We start from the raw sequence: 18,354 nt of genomic DNA, 5'->3' as shown, positions 1-18,354 counted from the left end.
TTTTATTGTTATATAATTGTTTTCTAATTTTTATATATTCAATTTTCAATACACTAGATTTCAAAATGAATAGAATGGTATTTCTAAAGATATCAAGACATTCAGGTAGTTTGTAATGTTTTGTTAGGGCTATGTGGTCATACTAAAAAGCAACAGGTTTTATCATTTAAATGTAATCTCTTTTGAAAACAATAACATTCTAGATTATTATATAGTATGTTAGAAAATAACTTAGTAAGTAGAAATATATAGAAATGTATTTTATTACTCAAAATGAAATATGAGTCAATCTAGAACAATTCACTTATAGTGAACTATACTCAGCATATATTCAGATTGTGACAAATTATGTCACATGTCCATCTATTGCAAATCTGGCTGACTACTCTCACTTACATAAGAGCTGCCTTTCTGAGAGTCATTGTCATGAGTTAGCAAAAAAATGCCTCTAGATTCTTAAATATTGAGGTATAGGGGTAGTAAGAAAAAATGATTATAAAGATAACATGTTCAATCATGGCTTATCAATAATGACTAAACTTATTAATCTAGAAAGGATTTTAAAAGGTAAATATTTTCTGTCATGATTAATAAATGATGACTATACTTATGTACTTACAATCAAGAGGTATTTAGTGCAAGTTTCCAAGGACAGAAATGATATCCTCTCATGTTTAGAAAAAAATGCACCTAATCTTGCCTAGTTAGTTTTGTATAAATAAAAAAGGACTATGTTATATCTATATATTTATATCTACATTTATACCTGTCACTCTATTTCTATCTCACTATATATCTAACATCTGCCTATAGATACATAGAAAAATAGATGCACGTATCAAAATTTTTGATTAAATAGATAAATAGGTGATGGATGGATGGATAGATAGATAGATAGATAGATAGATAGATAGATAGAATTGTATCAGTATCAGTATAGTTGTAGACATAGATATAGATATATTGATGTATTATTCAGGTCTTTTTAAGAAGTCATGTTGGTTAAGATTTATATATCGCTATGGGTAGCTACTTTATATCCCCTGGAGACTCTTTTGGGTTTCTGGCATCTGAGCTGCCCCGAGTTCTCCATCCCAACTGTTACATACCTCCTTTCAAATTTCTGATGCTCTGTACTTCTCTCCTATCTCCTCTTGTATCTTAACTGGCCACTCCTTTTTCCCTCCTCCTCCTCCTCCTCTCTCTCTCCCAGAACCTAATTTTCCTCTACTTCCTGGAGATTATTTACTTCCTCCTTCTGAGTAGGACTGTAGAATTCACACTTTGATGTGAGCTTCTTTCTACTTGGTGAGTCTGTGAGTTTTATTTTTTAAGGTCTCAAATCTACCATTGCAAAAGGATAAAGTAAAAATTCATTTTCATTTTTACATTTGGATAAATAACTGTCATCTTTATTTTCAAAAAGCAATCAAAGATCTCTAAATTGAAATAGAAAATAATTCTTTAAAAGTCTCTATAAAATTCAATATTATATATGGCTTTTTAATATAAGAATTGCATATTTCCATTTAGGTTCTGAGATATCAATAGCAAAAGTAGTTATTACACTTATATCTTAACTATTATAAGTCAGAATATTTTGACTTTTATTTAACAATAAATTATATGTTCATCCTCTACTGTTCTGCTGATCTGGTAACTGATAACTTCCTTCTGCAAACACATGTCATTATAGGCTTTTAAAAGCAGTAGTAGTAATCTAATTATTATGCAACAGTCCTCAACAATAAGTGGCTATAGGAAACATCAATAAAACCTCACAGTTTTACTGCTGCTCCATGGGTCATTTCAGAGGTCTATTATGCACAAGAATCCAGTAAGACAAAACCGTGCTCATGCCCATAAAAAACATGCACGTTTAAATATTGATTTTTTTCCATTTCTCTCATTTACTCTACTCATTTGTTTTTCTTGAGATTAAGTATAAAGCAAATACCTATATTCCAAGTAGTATCTCAGGGTCACCTTGGTGGAAAAGCTGAAAGTTATCCAGTAGAAATAATTTATCAGAACCTAAAGAGTAAGAAGTATTATAGCATAGATTTTGATTTAGAGCATTATAGTTTCCTAATGTTTATATTCATTACATCATTTTACTTTAAGTTCTCTCTTTAGAACTTTATTAAAAGCAATATATCCATGGTGTTCTCAAACCTATTTTATAACCTACCTATTATGTATCTATAGGTTTCCACATGAAATTCCAGAATCATGGTCAAAACATATTTGATATTTTATAAAATATATTGCAATTGAAGCCAAGTATGTAGGCACATGACTGTCATTCCAGAACTCAGAGTTCAAGTCAAGTCTAGTCTTCAAAATTAGACCCAGCCTCAAGGAATACATGCATACATACACAAAATAATACATAATATCTTTATGATTACAGTAGAAGATTCAGTAACTGCTATAAAACAAAATATAGAAACATCTAATGCTAAAAAAGATATATCATTTTCCTGTTTAAACTTAATGTAACTAGTATCCATAGTAGAATTTAGTAAATATAATAAGAAATTCCTGTTCAATACAATATAAATTTTCATTCCTATAATTTCAATAAAAAACAGAAAAAAATTTTAAAAAAATATATTGTATCAGTACCTTATATCACTTTATTTTCTCTAATGTATGTATCTTTCATTCATCATCTGTATGTGTATCTATTCTCCTATCCAAATATTAGTGTATTTGACACAAGTTTTGTGGGCACAAGAAATTGTTTGTTAGAAATAAATATTATTTTTAATTCTTAGCCTCAAACTTAAGTGGAAAGTATAAAAATACATACATTTGTACTCAAGTCAATATTTTATTAGTGTAACAAAATCTGGTGACTATGTCAGTGCACAGTTATTTGAGTTGCTCTGGAGTGAAATAGATATCCTATAGTTGCATTACTTGATACTCTCCTGGTTCTAAGAAATTACCTGAGATGAAACACTTAACGGCAGGTAGTATTAGTTTCTTCAGTGGTTTTAGATAGATTTAAATCTATCATGGCAGAAAGGTAATAAAAGAAAGAAGAGTCTGAAGAGAATATTTTCAACTCTTCACATTTTATAGAATGACAAGACAGGTTATATAGGCTATATGCAAGTGTAGGTTAAACTGTTAAAGATTTTTTTTTACTGGTAATCTCTGTTCACAAAACATCCTAGTATCTAAAATTTTCTACAATATTCAAAGTAGCAACTTGTTGGAGACTATAATGACTGGACTATAAAGAATATAGCATGTATCAAGGCAAAGACTGAACTAGCATATAAGATATACTGTGGATTAACTACATGTCATTTGGACATCCCCAGTACCTCACTTAATACTACATTACATATTACCTCTGTCTTAGTCTATATCTGATCTTACATACAGCTTTCTACAGATTAAAGTTCACATAATCACCTTGTTGAAACTTTCCTCAGACCAAATTTGAATAAAAGGGCTTCCTTCCAGGCATTCACAAACATGAGTAATATCATGGAGTCTAACAATGAATAATCCTCCTAAGTATTTACCTACCAGTGTTTATTACATGGGCTGTGGATACCAATTGCAGAGCCACAGGGAAGAAAGTGCTTTAGTTTTCTCCAGGGCTAAAGAGCAATCTGAGAAAAAATTGAATCATGAATATACAACAAACCTCTATTTTTCCCAGAGAAATAAAATCTTGTAGAAATTTGATGTACTCCTACGCATGGCACTTCACAATCTACACTGTCCAGGTTTAAGGCAGAAAAAAAATGTTCATTTTGATGGTAGTTCCCTTGCTACTCAATATTCCACTTCTCATTGCAAATTTCATTGATCCCAGGTGCTTTTGGAGAATAAATTTGAGTGAAGTCAAGGTTAAAGATTTGGGAATAACTTGTTCCTTTATCCTTGGGGAAGTTTAGATGCCTATGGAGAAATATTATTTGAACCAGAAAGTGTGTTTGTATTTTCCATGTAAATGACAACTTGAATACTTCTTGAGTGCTCTGAGGATGAAGATTAGCCAAATCCTTGAGTCCTCTCCCCTATGGTTAAGTCTGAACCAAGAAACAACCTTAATTCTTTTACAGATTCAATCCTATTTTTTACTTTTAATTAATCCAGTGAAAGCTTTGTTTATATTCCATGTGGCCTCTGACATAAAGCCTTGAAGCTGAGGAATAAAGGACTGTCTACATTGATCCTTCACATAAAGTCCTCCTAATAACAGATTACATTGCACTATAGACAGTGTTGACTTACTGAAATTGACCCTGTAATATTTCCTTGTATTTTATCCCAGTTACATGTAAAAATTGGTCATAAAATCTATTTACACTCCTTTATCAGTGTGTTGCTCCTAGAGCACATGATGATTCCAGTGATATTCACAGCACATATGGTTATCAAGAACTTTACATACATACAAACTTACTCTCTCAAATTCATTTCATACAGTCACTTCTTGCCTTCTAAAACTTCAAATATGAAAAGAAAAGATCATACTTCATATGAATTCCTGGATGAATATATTTGTATATATATATGATCAAGTAATATTTAGATCATTAGAGGGTGAGACATGGAAGTGTTTTAAAGATAAGAGCCAAATGATCTGTGGCTTCATGGTTCATACTGTTCATATACAATCACTGGCTTTTATGTTTTAGAAAGATCAGTTCAGCACTCAGTCTTTAGAGTAAAACAAATTTGGAACAGATGGAATAAAAAAAATATGTTTACACTCTTTGAATAGTGAGGCTATCATTAACAGTGATTACTGCTTATGTCCCTTGTTACTGAAGTGGGTGAGAGTTTTGTGGAATAGTTATAACATTTGAGAACTGTGATACAGGAGAGGCTATTAGGGTTTTTTTTTGTCATTATTTAAGAAACCTATCTTCTTTTTTCATGTCTAAGTTGGTTAATCTCTGATCCTTTTGTGATATTTATACCTTGTGGGCCTTTTTCAGAAATTTTAGTAAATGTAGGTACACATGTTACCAATGTGATATCAATATCCATTTTTATGGATTGTTAATATTTTTAAAGCACAGCCCTTTAGACTACTAGGCCACACAGACAGATTAATAAACTAATATTTCAATGGCACCCACATTCATAAAAGAGACTTTAGTAAAGTTCAAAGCACACATTGCACAAAACACAATAATAGTAGGGGACTTCAACATCCCACTCTCAGCAATTGACAGATCATGGAAACAGAAACTAAACAGAGACACAGTGAAATTAACTGAAGTTATCAACCAAGTGGATTTAACAAATATCTGTAGAATATTTCTTCATGAAAAAAAGAATAAACTTTTTACTCTGCACTTCATGGTATCTTCTTCAAAATAGATCATATAATTTGTCACAAAACAGGCCTCAACCAATGCAAAAAGACTGAAATAATGCCTTGCATCCTGTCAGATCACCATGGACTAAGGCTGGTCTTCAATAATAACAAAAACAATGGAAAGCGCACATACTTTGGAAACTGAACTATGATCTACTCAATGATGAGTTGGTCAAGAAAAAAATTAAAAAGAAATGAAAGATTTTTTTAGAAATTAGTGAAAATGAAGGCTCATCATACTAAAACTTATGGGACACAATGAAAGCAGTGCTATGAGGAAAACTCATAGCTCTAAGTGCCTAAAAAAGAAATTGGAGAGAACATAAACTAGCAACTTGACAGCACACATGAAGGCTCTAGAACAAAAAGAAGCAAACACACCCAAGAGGAGAAGGTGGCCGGACATAATCAAAGTCAAGACATAAATCAAGAAAGAACAAACAAAAAGATCTATACAAAGTATCAAAAAAAAAAAAAACAGGAGCTGATTCTTTGAGAAAATCAACAAGATAGATAAACCCTTAGTCAGATGAACCAGAGGACACAGAATCTGTATCCAAACTAATAAAATCAGAACTGAAAAAGGGAAACATAAAACAGAATGGAGAAAATTCAAAAAAATTATCAGATCCTACTATAAAAGCCTATACTCAACAAAACTGGAAAATCTGGAAGAAATGGACAATTTTCTAGACAGATGCCAGGTATCAAGTTAAATCAGGAGCAGATAAACTATCTAAACAGTCTCATAACCCCTAAAGAAATAGCAGCAGCCATTAACAGTCTTCTCACCAAAAAACAAACAAACAAACAAACAAACAAACAAAGGACCAAATGGTTTTAGTGCAGAATTCTATGAGACCTTCAAAAAGAACTTAACACCAATTCTCTTCAAACTATTCCATAAAACAGAAACAGAGGAACATGACCCAATTTGTTTTATGAAGCCACAATTACATTCATACCTAAATCACACAAAGACAGAACAAGGAAAGGAAACTTAAGACCAATCCCCCTTATGAATACTAATGCAAAAATATTCAATAAAATTCTTGCAAACTTAATCCAAAAACATATGAAAAAAATCATCCATCTTGATCAAGTAGGCTTTATCCCAGGAATGCAAGGATGGTTCAATATTCAGAAATCCGTCAGCATGATCCACTATATAAACAAAATCAAAGAAAAAAAATCACATGGTCATCTCACTAGATGCTGAGAAAGCATTTGACAAAATTTAACATCCCTTCATCCTAAAACCCTTGGGAAGATCAGGAATTCAAGGCCCATACCTAAACATAGTAGAAGTAATATACATCAGGCCAGAAGCCAACATCAAACTAAATGGAGAGAAACTTGAAGCAATCCCACTAAAATCAGGGACTAGACAAGGCTGCCCATTCTCTCCCTACATATTCAATATAGTACTAGAAGTCCTAGCCAGAGCAATTAGACAACACAAGGAAGCCAAAGCATTACAAATAGGAAAGGAAGAGGTCAAAATATCACTATTTACAAATGATAGTATACTTAAGTGACCACAAAATTTCCACCAGTGAACTCCTAAACCTGATAAACAACTTCAACAAAATGGCTGGATATAAAATCAATTCAAACAAATCACTAGCCTTCCTCTATTCAAAGGTTAAACAGGCTGAGAAAGAAATTAGGGAAATGACATCCTTCACAATAGTCACAAATAATATAAAATACCTTTGTGTGATTTTTAACCAAGCATGTGAAAGATCTGTATGACTTTCAAAGAACTTCAAGTCACTGAAGAAAGAAATTGAAGAAGACCCCAGAAGATGGAAAGATCTCCTATGCTCATGGATTGGCATATATCAAAAATAGCCATCTTATTCAAAGTAATCTCCAGGTTCAGTGCAATCTCTATCAAAATTCCAACTCAGTTCTTTCTAGAGCAATTTGCAAATTCACTTGGAGTAACCAAAAACCCAGGATAGCGAAAACTATTCTCAACAATAAAAGAACTTCTGGAGAAATCACTATCCCTGACCTCAAGCTCTATTACAGAACAATAGTGATAAAAACTGCATGGTATTGGTACCAAGACAGGCAGGTAGATCAACGGAATAGAATTGGAGACCCAGAAATGAATGCACACATCTATAATTTCTTGATGTTTGACAAATGAACTAAAATGATCCAGTGGAAAAAAGATAGCATTTTAAACAAATGCTGCTCGTTCAACTAGTAGTTAGAATGTAGAAGAATGAAAATCAATCCATTCTTTTCTCCCTGTACAAAGATCAAGCACAGGTGGATCAATGATCTCCTCATAAAACCAGATACACTGAAACTAAGAGAAAAGAAAGTAGGGAAGAACCTTGAACACATAGGCACAGAGGAAATTTTCCTGAATAGAACACAAATGTCTTATTCTTTAAGATCAACAATAGACAAATGAGACCTTATAAAATTGCGATGTTCTTTAAGGCAAAGGACACTGTCAATAGGATCAAATGGCAACCAACAGATTGGGAAAAGATCTTTATCAATCCTACATTTGATAACAGGCTAATATCCAACAAATACAAGCAACTCAATATATTAAGACTCCAGTGAACCAAGTAACCCTAGTAAAAATGGGGTACAGAGCTAAACAAAGAATTCTCTGCTGAGAAATACCATATGGCTAATCACCTATAGAAAAGTTCAATGTCCTTAGTCATCAGGGAAATGCAAATCAAAACAACCCTGAGATTCCACCTCACACCAGTCAGAATGGCTAAGATTAAAAACTCAGGTGATAGCAGATGGTGGTTAGGGTGTGGAAATACTCCTCCATTGTTGGTGAGATTCCAAGCTGGTACAACCACTCTGGAAATCAGTCCGGTGGTTGTTCAGAAAATTGGAAATACCATTAACCGAGAACCCAGATATACCACTCCTGGGCATATACTCAGAAGATGGTCCAACATAGAGCAAGGTCATATGCTCCAGTATGTTCATAGCACCCTTATTTATAATAGCCAGAAGCTAACATAAACCCAGATGTCCTTCAACAGAGGAATGGATACAGAAAATGTTGTACATTTACACAATGGAGTATTACTCAGCTATTAAAAACAATGAATTTGTGAAATTCTTAGGCAAATGGATGGAACTAAAAAATATCATCCTCAGTGAGGTAACCCAGTTCAAAAGAACACACATGGTACGCACTCACTGATAAGTGGATATTAGCCCAAAAGCTAACAATACCCAAGATACAGCTCACAGACCACCTGAAGCTCCTGAGTAAGGAAGACCAAAGTGTCTTTGCTTTGGGCCTTCTTACAGGGTGTAACATAATACTCAAGAGAAAAACTATGGGGACAAAGTGTAGGACAGAAACTGAAGGAGAATCCATCCAGAGACTGCTTCATCTGGATATCCATCCCATGTGCGGTCGTCAAAGGTAGATGTTGATATGGATCCCAGTTAATGCATGCAAACAGAAGCCTGATATAGCTGTCTCCTTAGAGGTCTGCCAGAGCCTTCAATATACAGACGTGGATGCTCACAACTAGACCTCATGGGGTTACCAATGGAGGTGTTAAAGAGAAGACTGAAGGAGTTGAAGGGGTTTGTGGCCCCAAAGGGAGAGCAACAAACAATACCAACCAACCAGAGCTCCCAGGGTCTAACCCACCAGCCTAGGAGCACATAGGGAGTGACCCATGGTTTCAGCTGTATATGTAGGGGTGGCTGGCCTTGTAGGGCATAGATGGGAGAGGAGATCCTTGGTCCCATGAAGGTTGGATGTCCCAGTTTGAGGGAATTCTCGGGTGGTTTTTGGAATTGGTGGGTGTGAGAGGGCACATCCTCATAAAAGCAAGCGGAGGGGGGATTTGATAGGGGTTTCCTGGGTGGGAGGCAATTGGGTAAAGGGGATCACATCTGAAATGTAAATAAAATATCCAATTTAGAGAAAATGATTGATGTAAAATAAAATAAAATCCTAAAAAAAAGAAACTCATACTTCTTAAAGTTTAGTTGGAAGTAGTACTTAGAGCATTACAGAAGGTCTATTCTCAAATATCTTTTGTATATTAGTAAAATAATTGAGTTGTTTTGTAAATGGCCTATTTTATAGAGTATCAGATGAAAACATCACAGGGTATAATTTTTGGGGAAATCGTGATTGTATTTACCTTAAATGACTATTGATCATATGATATGAAAGGACAAGGATGAGACAGGAAGCATTATTCTTTACATAAACATAAACACAATATGGTATTATTACATTCCCACTGTCTTGTGTTCTACTTTTATTATAATAATGAACATATCCATACAATTTCCACCAAAATCTCTTCTGTTTTATAAACATATAATACTGGCACATACAAATATCACTGTAATTGCATTATTTTGCAGATTCTCAGTAGAATGTTAGTAGTTTTACTGAAACTAGAAAGATTATCAAAGATGTTTCTAGAAATTAATTTATAATGATGAGAAGTACCCAGAATGAATATATCACATTCCTTTGTAAATAGTATGTAGGTGAATGATACATGGGTGGTGCTGTAAGCCCTTAATGTCTGTACTAAATGGTTGGCGTTTGAATTGTGTATCTGTACATTTGAAGCCAGGATAGTCTACAGCAAAGTATCTTATAAAACACTTGGATGAATTGTTCTCTTATGACACAAATAATTCTTCCTCAAATACATACAAACATATGCATAGACATTTATCATTTACCAAAATCATATTTGATATCTGACTTTATTTAAAAATAAATATTTAAAGAAGATTTTCTTTCAGTAAAAGATTGAAAAAAATAACAAGATGAGGATAGATATGAGGGAACATGTTAAGAATATTGGCCACTAGCTTTAAGTGATTTAAAGTACAGGAACCCAATGTTTCTGCAGAAAGACTATCATGCACTGATAAATCGTGCTTTTACTTCCTTAACCAATTTGGTTAATTTTACAAGAAAATATCTTGAACTCAATGAGTCTCATAACACATGTATTTTTACATTGCTCAATAATTTCAAAATGAAAACATCATCAGAATTACTCTTTTGTCAATCTCTGTGGTAATCTCTTTACCTTTTCATCAAGTACTCACAAACAGAGGATGAAATGCTCCCTGTGGATGAAGTCAATGACATATCTTATTTATGGGAAACACAATATCATGAACTTTTAAAGTGTTAGCTATTTTCCAAGTTCTCCTGTCAATCAAATCTCACAACAATAGCCATTTGTTTCCATCTTTAGATGTCAGATGCTGAAACTTCCATTACAGAATAGTGCTTCTATTGAGTACAAGTGCTCATGTATAGACATCTGTCCATAATGAATACTGGACTCTTTTACAAAAAAAACCTAAAAACCACAAATATGCTTTAGCATTGGCCTGTTCAATGGATAAAATCAACAGGAATTCTGATCTTTTACTAAATATGTCTTTGATTATAAAATACACTTTGGGCCACTACAATGGAAAAACTTTAACATCTACACCCTATTTATTTCATGAATACATTATACACCCATCCCTAATTGAATATAAACAGTCCTTCCTCATGAATTTTCTCCATGGTTAGAAGATGAGTTTTTACTTATATTTGTCAATTATATGGAAATCATTTTAAGGAATGGTTTTCAATAGAATTCTCAAGTGGTTCTGCCCCTAGTAGCTTACTTGGCTCTCTGAGAGTAATTAAATAAGAAATAGTACTGATATTCAGTTTTGTCTATTGAAATGTGTTTATATGTGTGAATGTATCTTTCTCACTGTGTATATGCAAGTGTTTTATACTTTCTGTGCATTGGTGTCTATATTTATGTTGATTTGTAAGTACTTATTTCTATGACTCTGGAAGCAAGCAACACTTTTTTCTATGTGAGAATTTCTTTCTATAAGTGTGCTTATATATGTGTGCAAATTTCTTTGTATATTTGTCAGAGTATGTTTCTTTGTGTATCATTGTATGTAGTTTGTGAATACTTTTATATACTTATGCTTTTTTGTATTTGCTTTACTGAGTTTGTGTCTGCATATTTCTTTATGCTTGGCTTGGCCTTTGCCTGCCTTTTTGTCATTAGGTGTGAGTATAAATTTCTATTTGTGTCAATATTATTCTGAAATGGTGCTTATATATTTATACCTCTCCCCATGTGTTGGTATCAGTGTGTGTGTGTGTGCACTTGTGTGTGTTTTTGTGTTTGTATGTGTACCACTGTATGTATTTTGTGTAATTTCGTATGTGTTTTTAGTTGATTGCATATGTATGTCTTTTTATGTCTGAATATTTACATATGCGTGTCAGCATGTCTGTATATCTTTGTGTAAATAAGTGTACACCTGTATTATAAGTGTGACTCAGAAAAGATGTGAGCTACTTTCTGTGTTAATGTGTGTGTGTGTGTGTGTATTGCATATTCTGAATTTTTGTCTGTTTTTGTTCAGTAGTCTTCACTGAAAGAACTGAAATTCTTGGAATACTATGATAATTTCATTTACCCAATTGTCTTACTGTGATTTCCCTCTTTCATTCCTTAAATGACATTGTCTTTACTATGAAATCAGAATACATTTTATGATTTTAAGGAATAGTGTATACATTATAGTGCAAAGTTTGTCTTTTAGCTAAACTCCTTTCTGTCAAAGACTTATTTCACTAATCATCTTGGGGATAAAGTGATTATGAAACAGAGAGAAATACTGAAGGAAGATTGTGACATTTTTCACGTTGGGAATTTCTCACACAATACCTTGGGATTAAGCTGAAAATAGGAAAATTCAGTCCATATTTTCCACATGGTTGACATTTTCATTTATATGTAGACATGATTGAGTTGGCCACAGGAAGTAGCAAGGTGGTTGTGTACTAACTTATTGATTTATAATACACAGCAGTAAACACTGTCAAGTGGATACACTGGAATATATTGAAATGAAATATTTTGTCATATCAGGAACCAATTTCTAGGCTCCTGTATTGTTTCTTTTTTCATTTTTCATATATTTTTACTAATTCTTTGAAGATTTCATACATGCATAAATTATACCTTTCTCATGTCAGAACCATTTTCTAAAATTTAGTGAATATAAAAATGTTCTTCATCAATGTTTGATATTCTTTCCTTTAAATTAAACCGAATTCTCTTCTTATCTTTGCTGTTATTACACAGTAAACTCCTCCCTTACCTTAAGCCTCTAGAAGAGATGTTGATACGAGTGAGAATAATGTTTCAGTTAAGAAACACTAGGGTCACAATCGCTAAACCTTGTGTTTAGACTCAAAAATATTTTCCCATATAAGGACACTTGCCAAGTTCACTAATGAGCACAATTCCAGAAATTCATATTTATAGAAATATCACTTTTTAATAAACTTGAAGAGCCCCTTCACACTTTTAAGTAAGATGAACCAAAGAGCTCAAAGGAATGTATAGACAACACTAGAACAAGAGTCAAATAAATAGCTATTAAAACACATAAAATATAGCAATAACAGTAACAGAACAAAGGTAAAAAATATTTTCAGTTATAATTGAATATCTTTGGTAACATCCTCTAAATGAAATCAAAGACAACGAGGCTGGTTTAGTTTTAAGACATTGGCTGCAGAGGATAGAGAGACTCATTCACATTCAAGAGGAGAACTTTTCTTTATTAAAAGATGGAGGAAAACATTGTTATGTATAATAAGAAAGAAAAAATTAGAGAACAAAAACATTGATGGATATGTATGAAATAATTCTTGACAAAAACACCTACCAAAAGAACACAACACACAACAGAAAGATCATTCTCTGAGAACAGGAACAATTTATTCCATGGATGCAAACATGTTTCACCATATGCAGTTCCATTAAGTGTAATAAACCACACAATACAGAGATACATTATTTTCCAAAAACGTTTCAAAATGGCTCTTAGCCAAACTCAAAATTCATTCAGAGTTAAAGAAACAAAACAAAATGAATGATAGAACAGAAGGAACACATATTGATATGACAACGTTTTCTTTCACAAACCTATTGACAGTAATACCCTTGTAGTTGCATTTACATGCACTTGTGAGGCACCTGAGATAGGTGCTGGTATCTGAATTCAGGTTCTCTGGTAAAGCAAAATATTCTATTTATATATAACCCAACATTGTAGTCTTTTAAGCAATTGATCAAATAATAGCTCTCCACAAATGCATATTCCTAGATAAGAATTCTGAGAACCGAGGGAACACACCAACATTCTCTGAAATGACTTAAAAATTACTTGCAATTACAATCATAGTTCATATTGTAGCCATAGTAGGAATTACAACTTAGGAATGTCTGGGTTACCATTCTTGCTCAAGGGTTCCTCTGTTATATTGCTGGTTCGGTTTGTCAATATTGATTTCATCCTTGAATACATTCACAGACACTGAGTACCATAGGAATGGAGATGAGGCAAGGGTGAGAGTGTTCAGTATTCCAAGTAAATAAGGAATCAAGGTGAAGGGCTTCTTAGTAAAAAGAATCTACATAGTTTTTTTTCTTTCAGTGCTAATATTAGTGCATCTCATGAACAACAATCAGAACTTTTGTTTACATATTACCAGATGAAACTATGTCTGAAGGCTCATTTTTTAATGTTTATACTTTTCAAACATTAATATTATATTACCTCTCATTTACTAAGTTCTTTTTATGACTTATGACAGGAATCACTTAAATTCAATAATGCACTTGTTACTTATACATGACCACATACATATAAATATATACACATACACACAGCCTACCTGTTCAATTTAGTGTTGTCTCTGTGTCAATGAGTTTTAGCTAGTGAATTATTAAATACCTATTAAAGAACTTGTCCCAGTAGAAGTCAGAGTCTCAATGTTTCATAGGGATTAAATTGATAAGACAGTCAAGGATCTCAGGAAACAATGAGTGGGGATAAAACATACCCAACCACATTATAGCTTATGAATGTGTCTTCTCCGAATTGAATAATATATTGATATCCACATGGAACTAAAAAAAGTTTTAGGAAATCTTTTCTTCTGATAAAATGATAAATGATATAGTCAACAAAATTAAGTAGTCAACGAAATAACTGCTTGGTTTTATTTTCCCTTAAGTCTTTATGATAATTGTGAATGGAAAGAAATGCTGTGCATCAATGTTCTTCACATTACATTCTGAGCATCAAAGACAGCATTTCAAGGCTTTTTTTTTAACACCCTTACTTGAAATACCTTGTCAATAAAATTTCTAAAGCAGCACTAACCAAACTTCCCTTTTCATATCAAATATGGAACAGTGTATGAACTTTCCAGAATACCAGTATACCAACACAGAACAGAACCAATGCATTGATAAAGGTGTGATCTTTCTTTTTATTTTTTTTTATTTTTTTTTAATTTTTTTCTCAAATCATAATTAATTCACACAGGGGTATAAACACAGAAAGGCAGGATGTGGGGAAGGGAATGACACTGGAGTGTGGGTGTTCAGGGGGAATACAGATATCTTCAGAACCAGGTATCGGCTGGGTGAAGGTTCAGGGGACAAGTCACTATGACTCTGCCTATGACTCCCTTGTCTTTATCTAAGTTGGTATTGTCTGCCAAGGCTACCTATTTACAAGGTCTATGACTACTCAGGCTTATAAATTTCCACAAAAGCTGCCTGTTGACATTAGCTTATAGCAATCTGTTTCAATGTTTTTACACTGAGACCCAAGACTTGGTGTTAGTATACATGTATGACAGGCCTATTGCTGATTTTAAGCCTATGGCTGATTTTAGGCCTACAGTGTGTAAGCAGGGCTGCCCATGACATCTCCCTTTTCTAAGTATAGAAGGGCTGTGGCAATTCTAAACTTGCAAAGGCGGGGATAGAGGCCTGACCTCCAGTATTTGAAGGGGACCTTGTAATGGCTCCAGTCCCCCTGACATTGTCCAGTGAGGCATGAGAGCCATACCCATCCCGATGTCTTTTTCCTGGAGAGGGGATACTTTTGACATCAACCCCTATGCATTCAGGGTTGTCCCTCAGGGAACCCAGATAGATATTTTTATCTTTTATTGATATTCCCTTGCAGTGCTTAGCCTCGCAGCCTAAGCAAGAATTCAGATCGCCTGTCAGAGGGGGTTCTGGGTGTCCCCTCTCTGCTTGGTCTAGAGGCAGAAGTCCCCCCTTTTAGGTTGAGTGGAGATGGGTTTTGGAAACACCCTGTATAAAGTAACAACCTCATCTTGAGTCTCGTGGTCCTCCATAGCTAACTTATGATAATGTATCTGAGTAGGTTTTGCTACCAAATTATTTATCTGTTGTATCACAGAGTTAGTCCACCTATTTGAGAGCCAGGGATCAGCAGAAAAAAGCATAAAGAACCCAAAAAATTGTCCCAAGATGGAAGGAAATAGGGTTGGCAACCTTTGAGAGGCTGCAAATCAATTCTTGAACCAGCATTCATCTGTCTCTTTCTCTCTGTGATTTTTCTTAGGCTTCCCTACCTATTTCATGTTCTCTTTAACATTCCTTGTCTTGTCTATGTAAAGGCAACCTTCTTCTTTGAGGGTTGTACACAGTCAAGAGCTGTATATAGTCTTTTCTATTGTACTAGAGTAAATCAAGTCCAGTAAGTATCTTTGCAATTTTAGGAGGTCTTTTCAGACGGCGAAATGAGGGATTTCTTCAGATTAGTGATGTCAATCTCTAGCTGTTTGATGTTCTTGTCAGTGGCCCTTCAAAGGTCTGAATAGTATAAGTTCTGAGGCCAGCATCTGGATTACAACTTCTAACCACCAACATCACGGGTGATTCATTTTTACCTGGAAAGGAAAAAGAAGGGGATTCTCAGGGAGATTTCTCTTCCCTGGATGTAAATTGTTATATGGTTGGGCCTGGCTTTGTGGGGGTATCTATTTTTTTCATTAATCTTTCGGTAGCCGATTAGTTGTGCCTTCTGTGGTATCGGACATGCATATCAGTCCTCAGCCCCATAAGGGAACTGTGTCTGGGCCATTCCCTTTAAGGGTAAGAGGGTCCTTCCCCATATCTGTGGCAAAGTTTTGTTGGTCTTGGTGGTGCCAGAGGCAGTCAGCAGCAGATTTGCCATGAGCTTTCAGCTTTAGAGAGATAAAGGTGAACAAGGCATGATGGAGAGTATTTCAGGGGGACTCCTTCTGAGGGGGTACCGTTCCCCCTCTTTTGTTTTTAAAGCCAATTTTTCAGAGTTCTTGTAAAATCAGGGCAGAAGCACCAACAGTCATTCCTTCCACACTCAGAGAGTCATGAAGACCCTATTTAAGGATATATAAATCTATATTAATAATCTTTTGTCAAAGGACTTTTATAGCACCACTGACAACTAATCTTTGGTCCTTTCTAGAAAGAGTATCAAAAGTTTCAACCAGAGCTCCCAAAGTCTAAACCTCCAGCCAGAGAGCACAAAGGGAGAGACTCATGCACCTGTATAGGGAATTGAGGGTGACCTTGTTAGACTTCAGTGAAAGTGGAGGGCCATGGTCCCCGAAAGTTTGGATCCCCTACTGTGTGGGAATTCGAGAGCAGGGAGATGGGATGGGGAGGAGATTTGGAGCACACCCTCACAAAAATTAGGAGGAGGGGATATCTGATAAGGGGTTTTGGGGGAGAATGGGAGAGGAGATAACATTGAAAGGTAAATTCGTATAATATCCAATAAAAAAAACCACACAGTTAAAGGGTCTAAAAAAATAGAGACGGAGAGAGTTTACTTATTTTAAATTAATTTCAAAAGTTTCTAGGAGTTGCTAATTGGCTAAGATCCTATTTTAAGCTCCCCATAAAAGAATTTAAGTCTCTGTTCAATACTCTCAAGAGATAGGTAAACCCTAATTTTCCTCAACAATTAATTGACAAAAGAGAGGTAATCTCACAAAATATAGAAGAAGCTATTACTAATTGATATATTATATAGTCTGATTAGGTGTGATCTTTCTAAGCTGTGAAGACCCCTTGAGAATTGCTCTTGCCTTAATAGCCTTCTGTTTTTCTGCATTCATAGCTGTAGTACTTTAGGTCTTTGTAAAGCACCATGACCTTCCTATTGTGAAGAACAATAACAGAATCCTCAGCAACGTACTAATCATATCACTCATATTCTGTTTTCTGTGCCCCTTTTTCTTCCTCGGCTACCCTAACAGAGGAACCTGTATCTTACAACAAGTCACATTTGGAATTGTATTCACTGTGGCCATTTCCACAGTTCTGGCTAAAACAATCACTGTGGTTCTGGATTTCAAAGTCACAGATTCAGGAAGAAGGTTGAGAAAATCTCTGGTATCAGGGACACCCAACTACATTATTCTCATATGTTACTTTTCCAGTGTATTCTGTGTGCAATCTGGCTAGCAGTTTCTGCTCCTTTGTTAATATTAATGAACACTCTGAGCTTTGCCACATCATCACAATGTGCAATAAGGGTTCAATTACTGCATTCTACTGTGTCCTAGAATACTTGGCCTGCCTCGCCCTTGGAAGCTTCCCTGTGGCTTTCTTGTCTAAGAATCTACTTGACACATTCAATAAAAACAAGTTCTTAACCTTCAGCATGCTGGGTTCTGCAGTGTCTGGGTCATCTTCTTCCTCAACTATCATAGCATGAAGGGCAAGATCATGTTTGCAGTGGAGATCTCCATCTTGGCATCCAGTGCAGGGATACTTGGATGTATCTTTACACCCAAGATCTATATTATTTTAATGAGACCAGACAGAAATTGCATCATAAATATTAAGGAGAAATCATATTTCTGAACAAATATTTCAGGAATTATGTCAAATGCAAAACTTCTACGTACCCACCAATATTGGGTCACAGTTCATGCATCTAGTTTTAGAACTCTCTTAGTTCCTCTAGTGATGTCTAGAAGTACCATATCTAGAGATTGTGCATACATTGTTCATAAAATCTTGCACTCTTTCACTTTCTTTGCTTCCTCTGGGAGAACAAAAATTCTCAAATATTATTACAAGTTTATT

At 34.5% G+C, this 18,354-nt stretch overlaps 1 pseudogene; it reads left to right on the top strand.

Annotated features, from left to right (window-relative positions):
• Nucleotides 1-3,767: 3,767 nt before the first annotated feature.
• On the top strand, nucleotides 3,768-18,129 carry LOC114637323 (annotated as a pseudogene).
• Nucleotides 18,130-18,354: the final 225 nt, after the last annotated feature.

Source organism: Grammomys surdaster, unplaced genomic scaffold (assembly GCF_004785775.1).
Source record: "Grammomys surdaster isolate TR1022 unplaced genomic scaffold, NIH_TR_1.0 125276, whole genome shotgun sequence".
Classification (NCBI taxonomy): domain Eukaryota; kingdom Metazoa; phylum Chordata; class Mammalia; order Rodentia; family Muridae; genus Grammomys; species Grammomys surdaster.
Note: the sequence above shows the minus strand (reverse complement) of the source record. Positions and strands in the feature narration are given on the sequence as shown.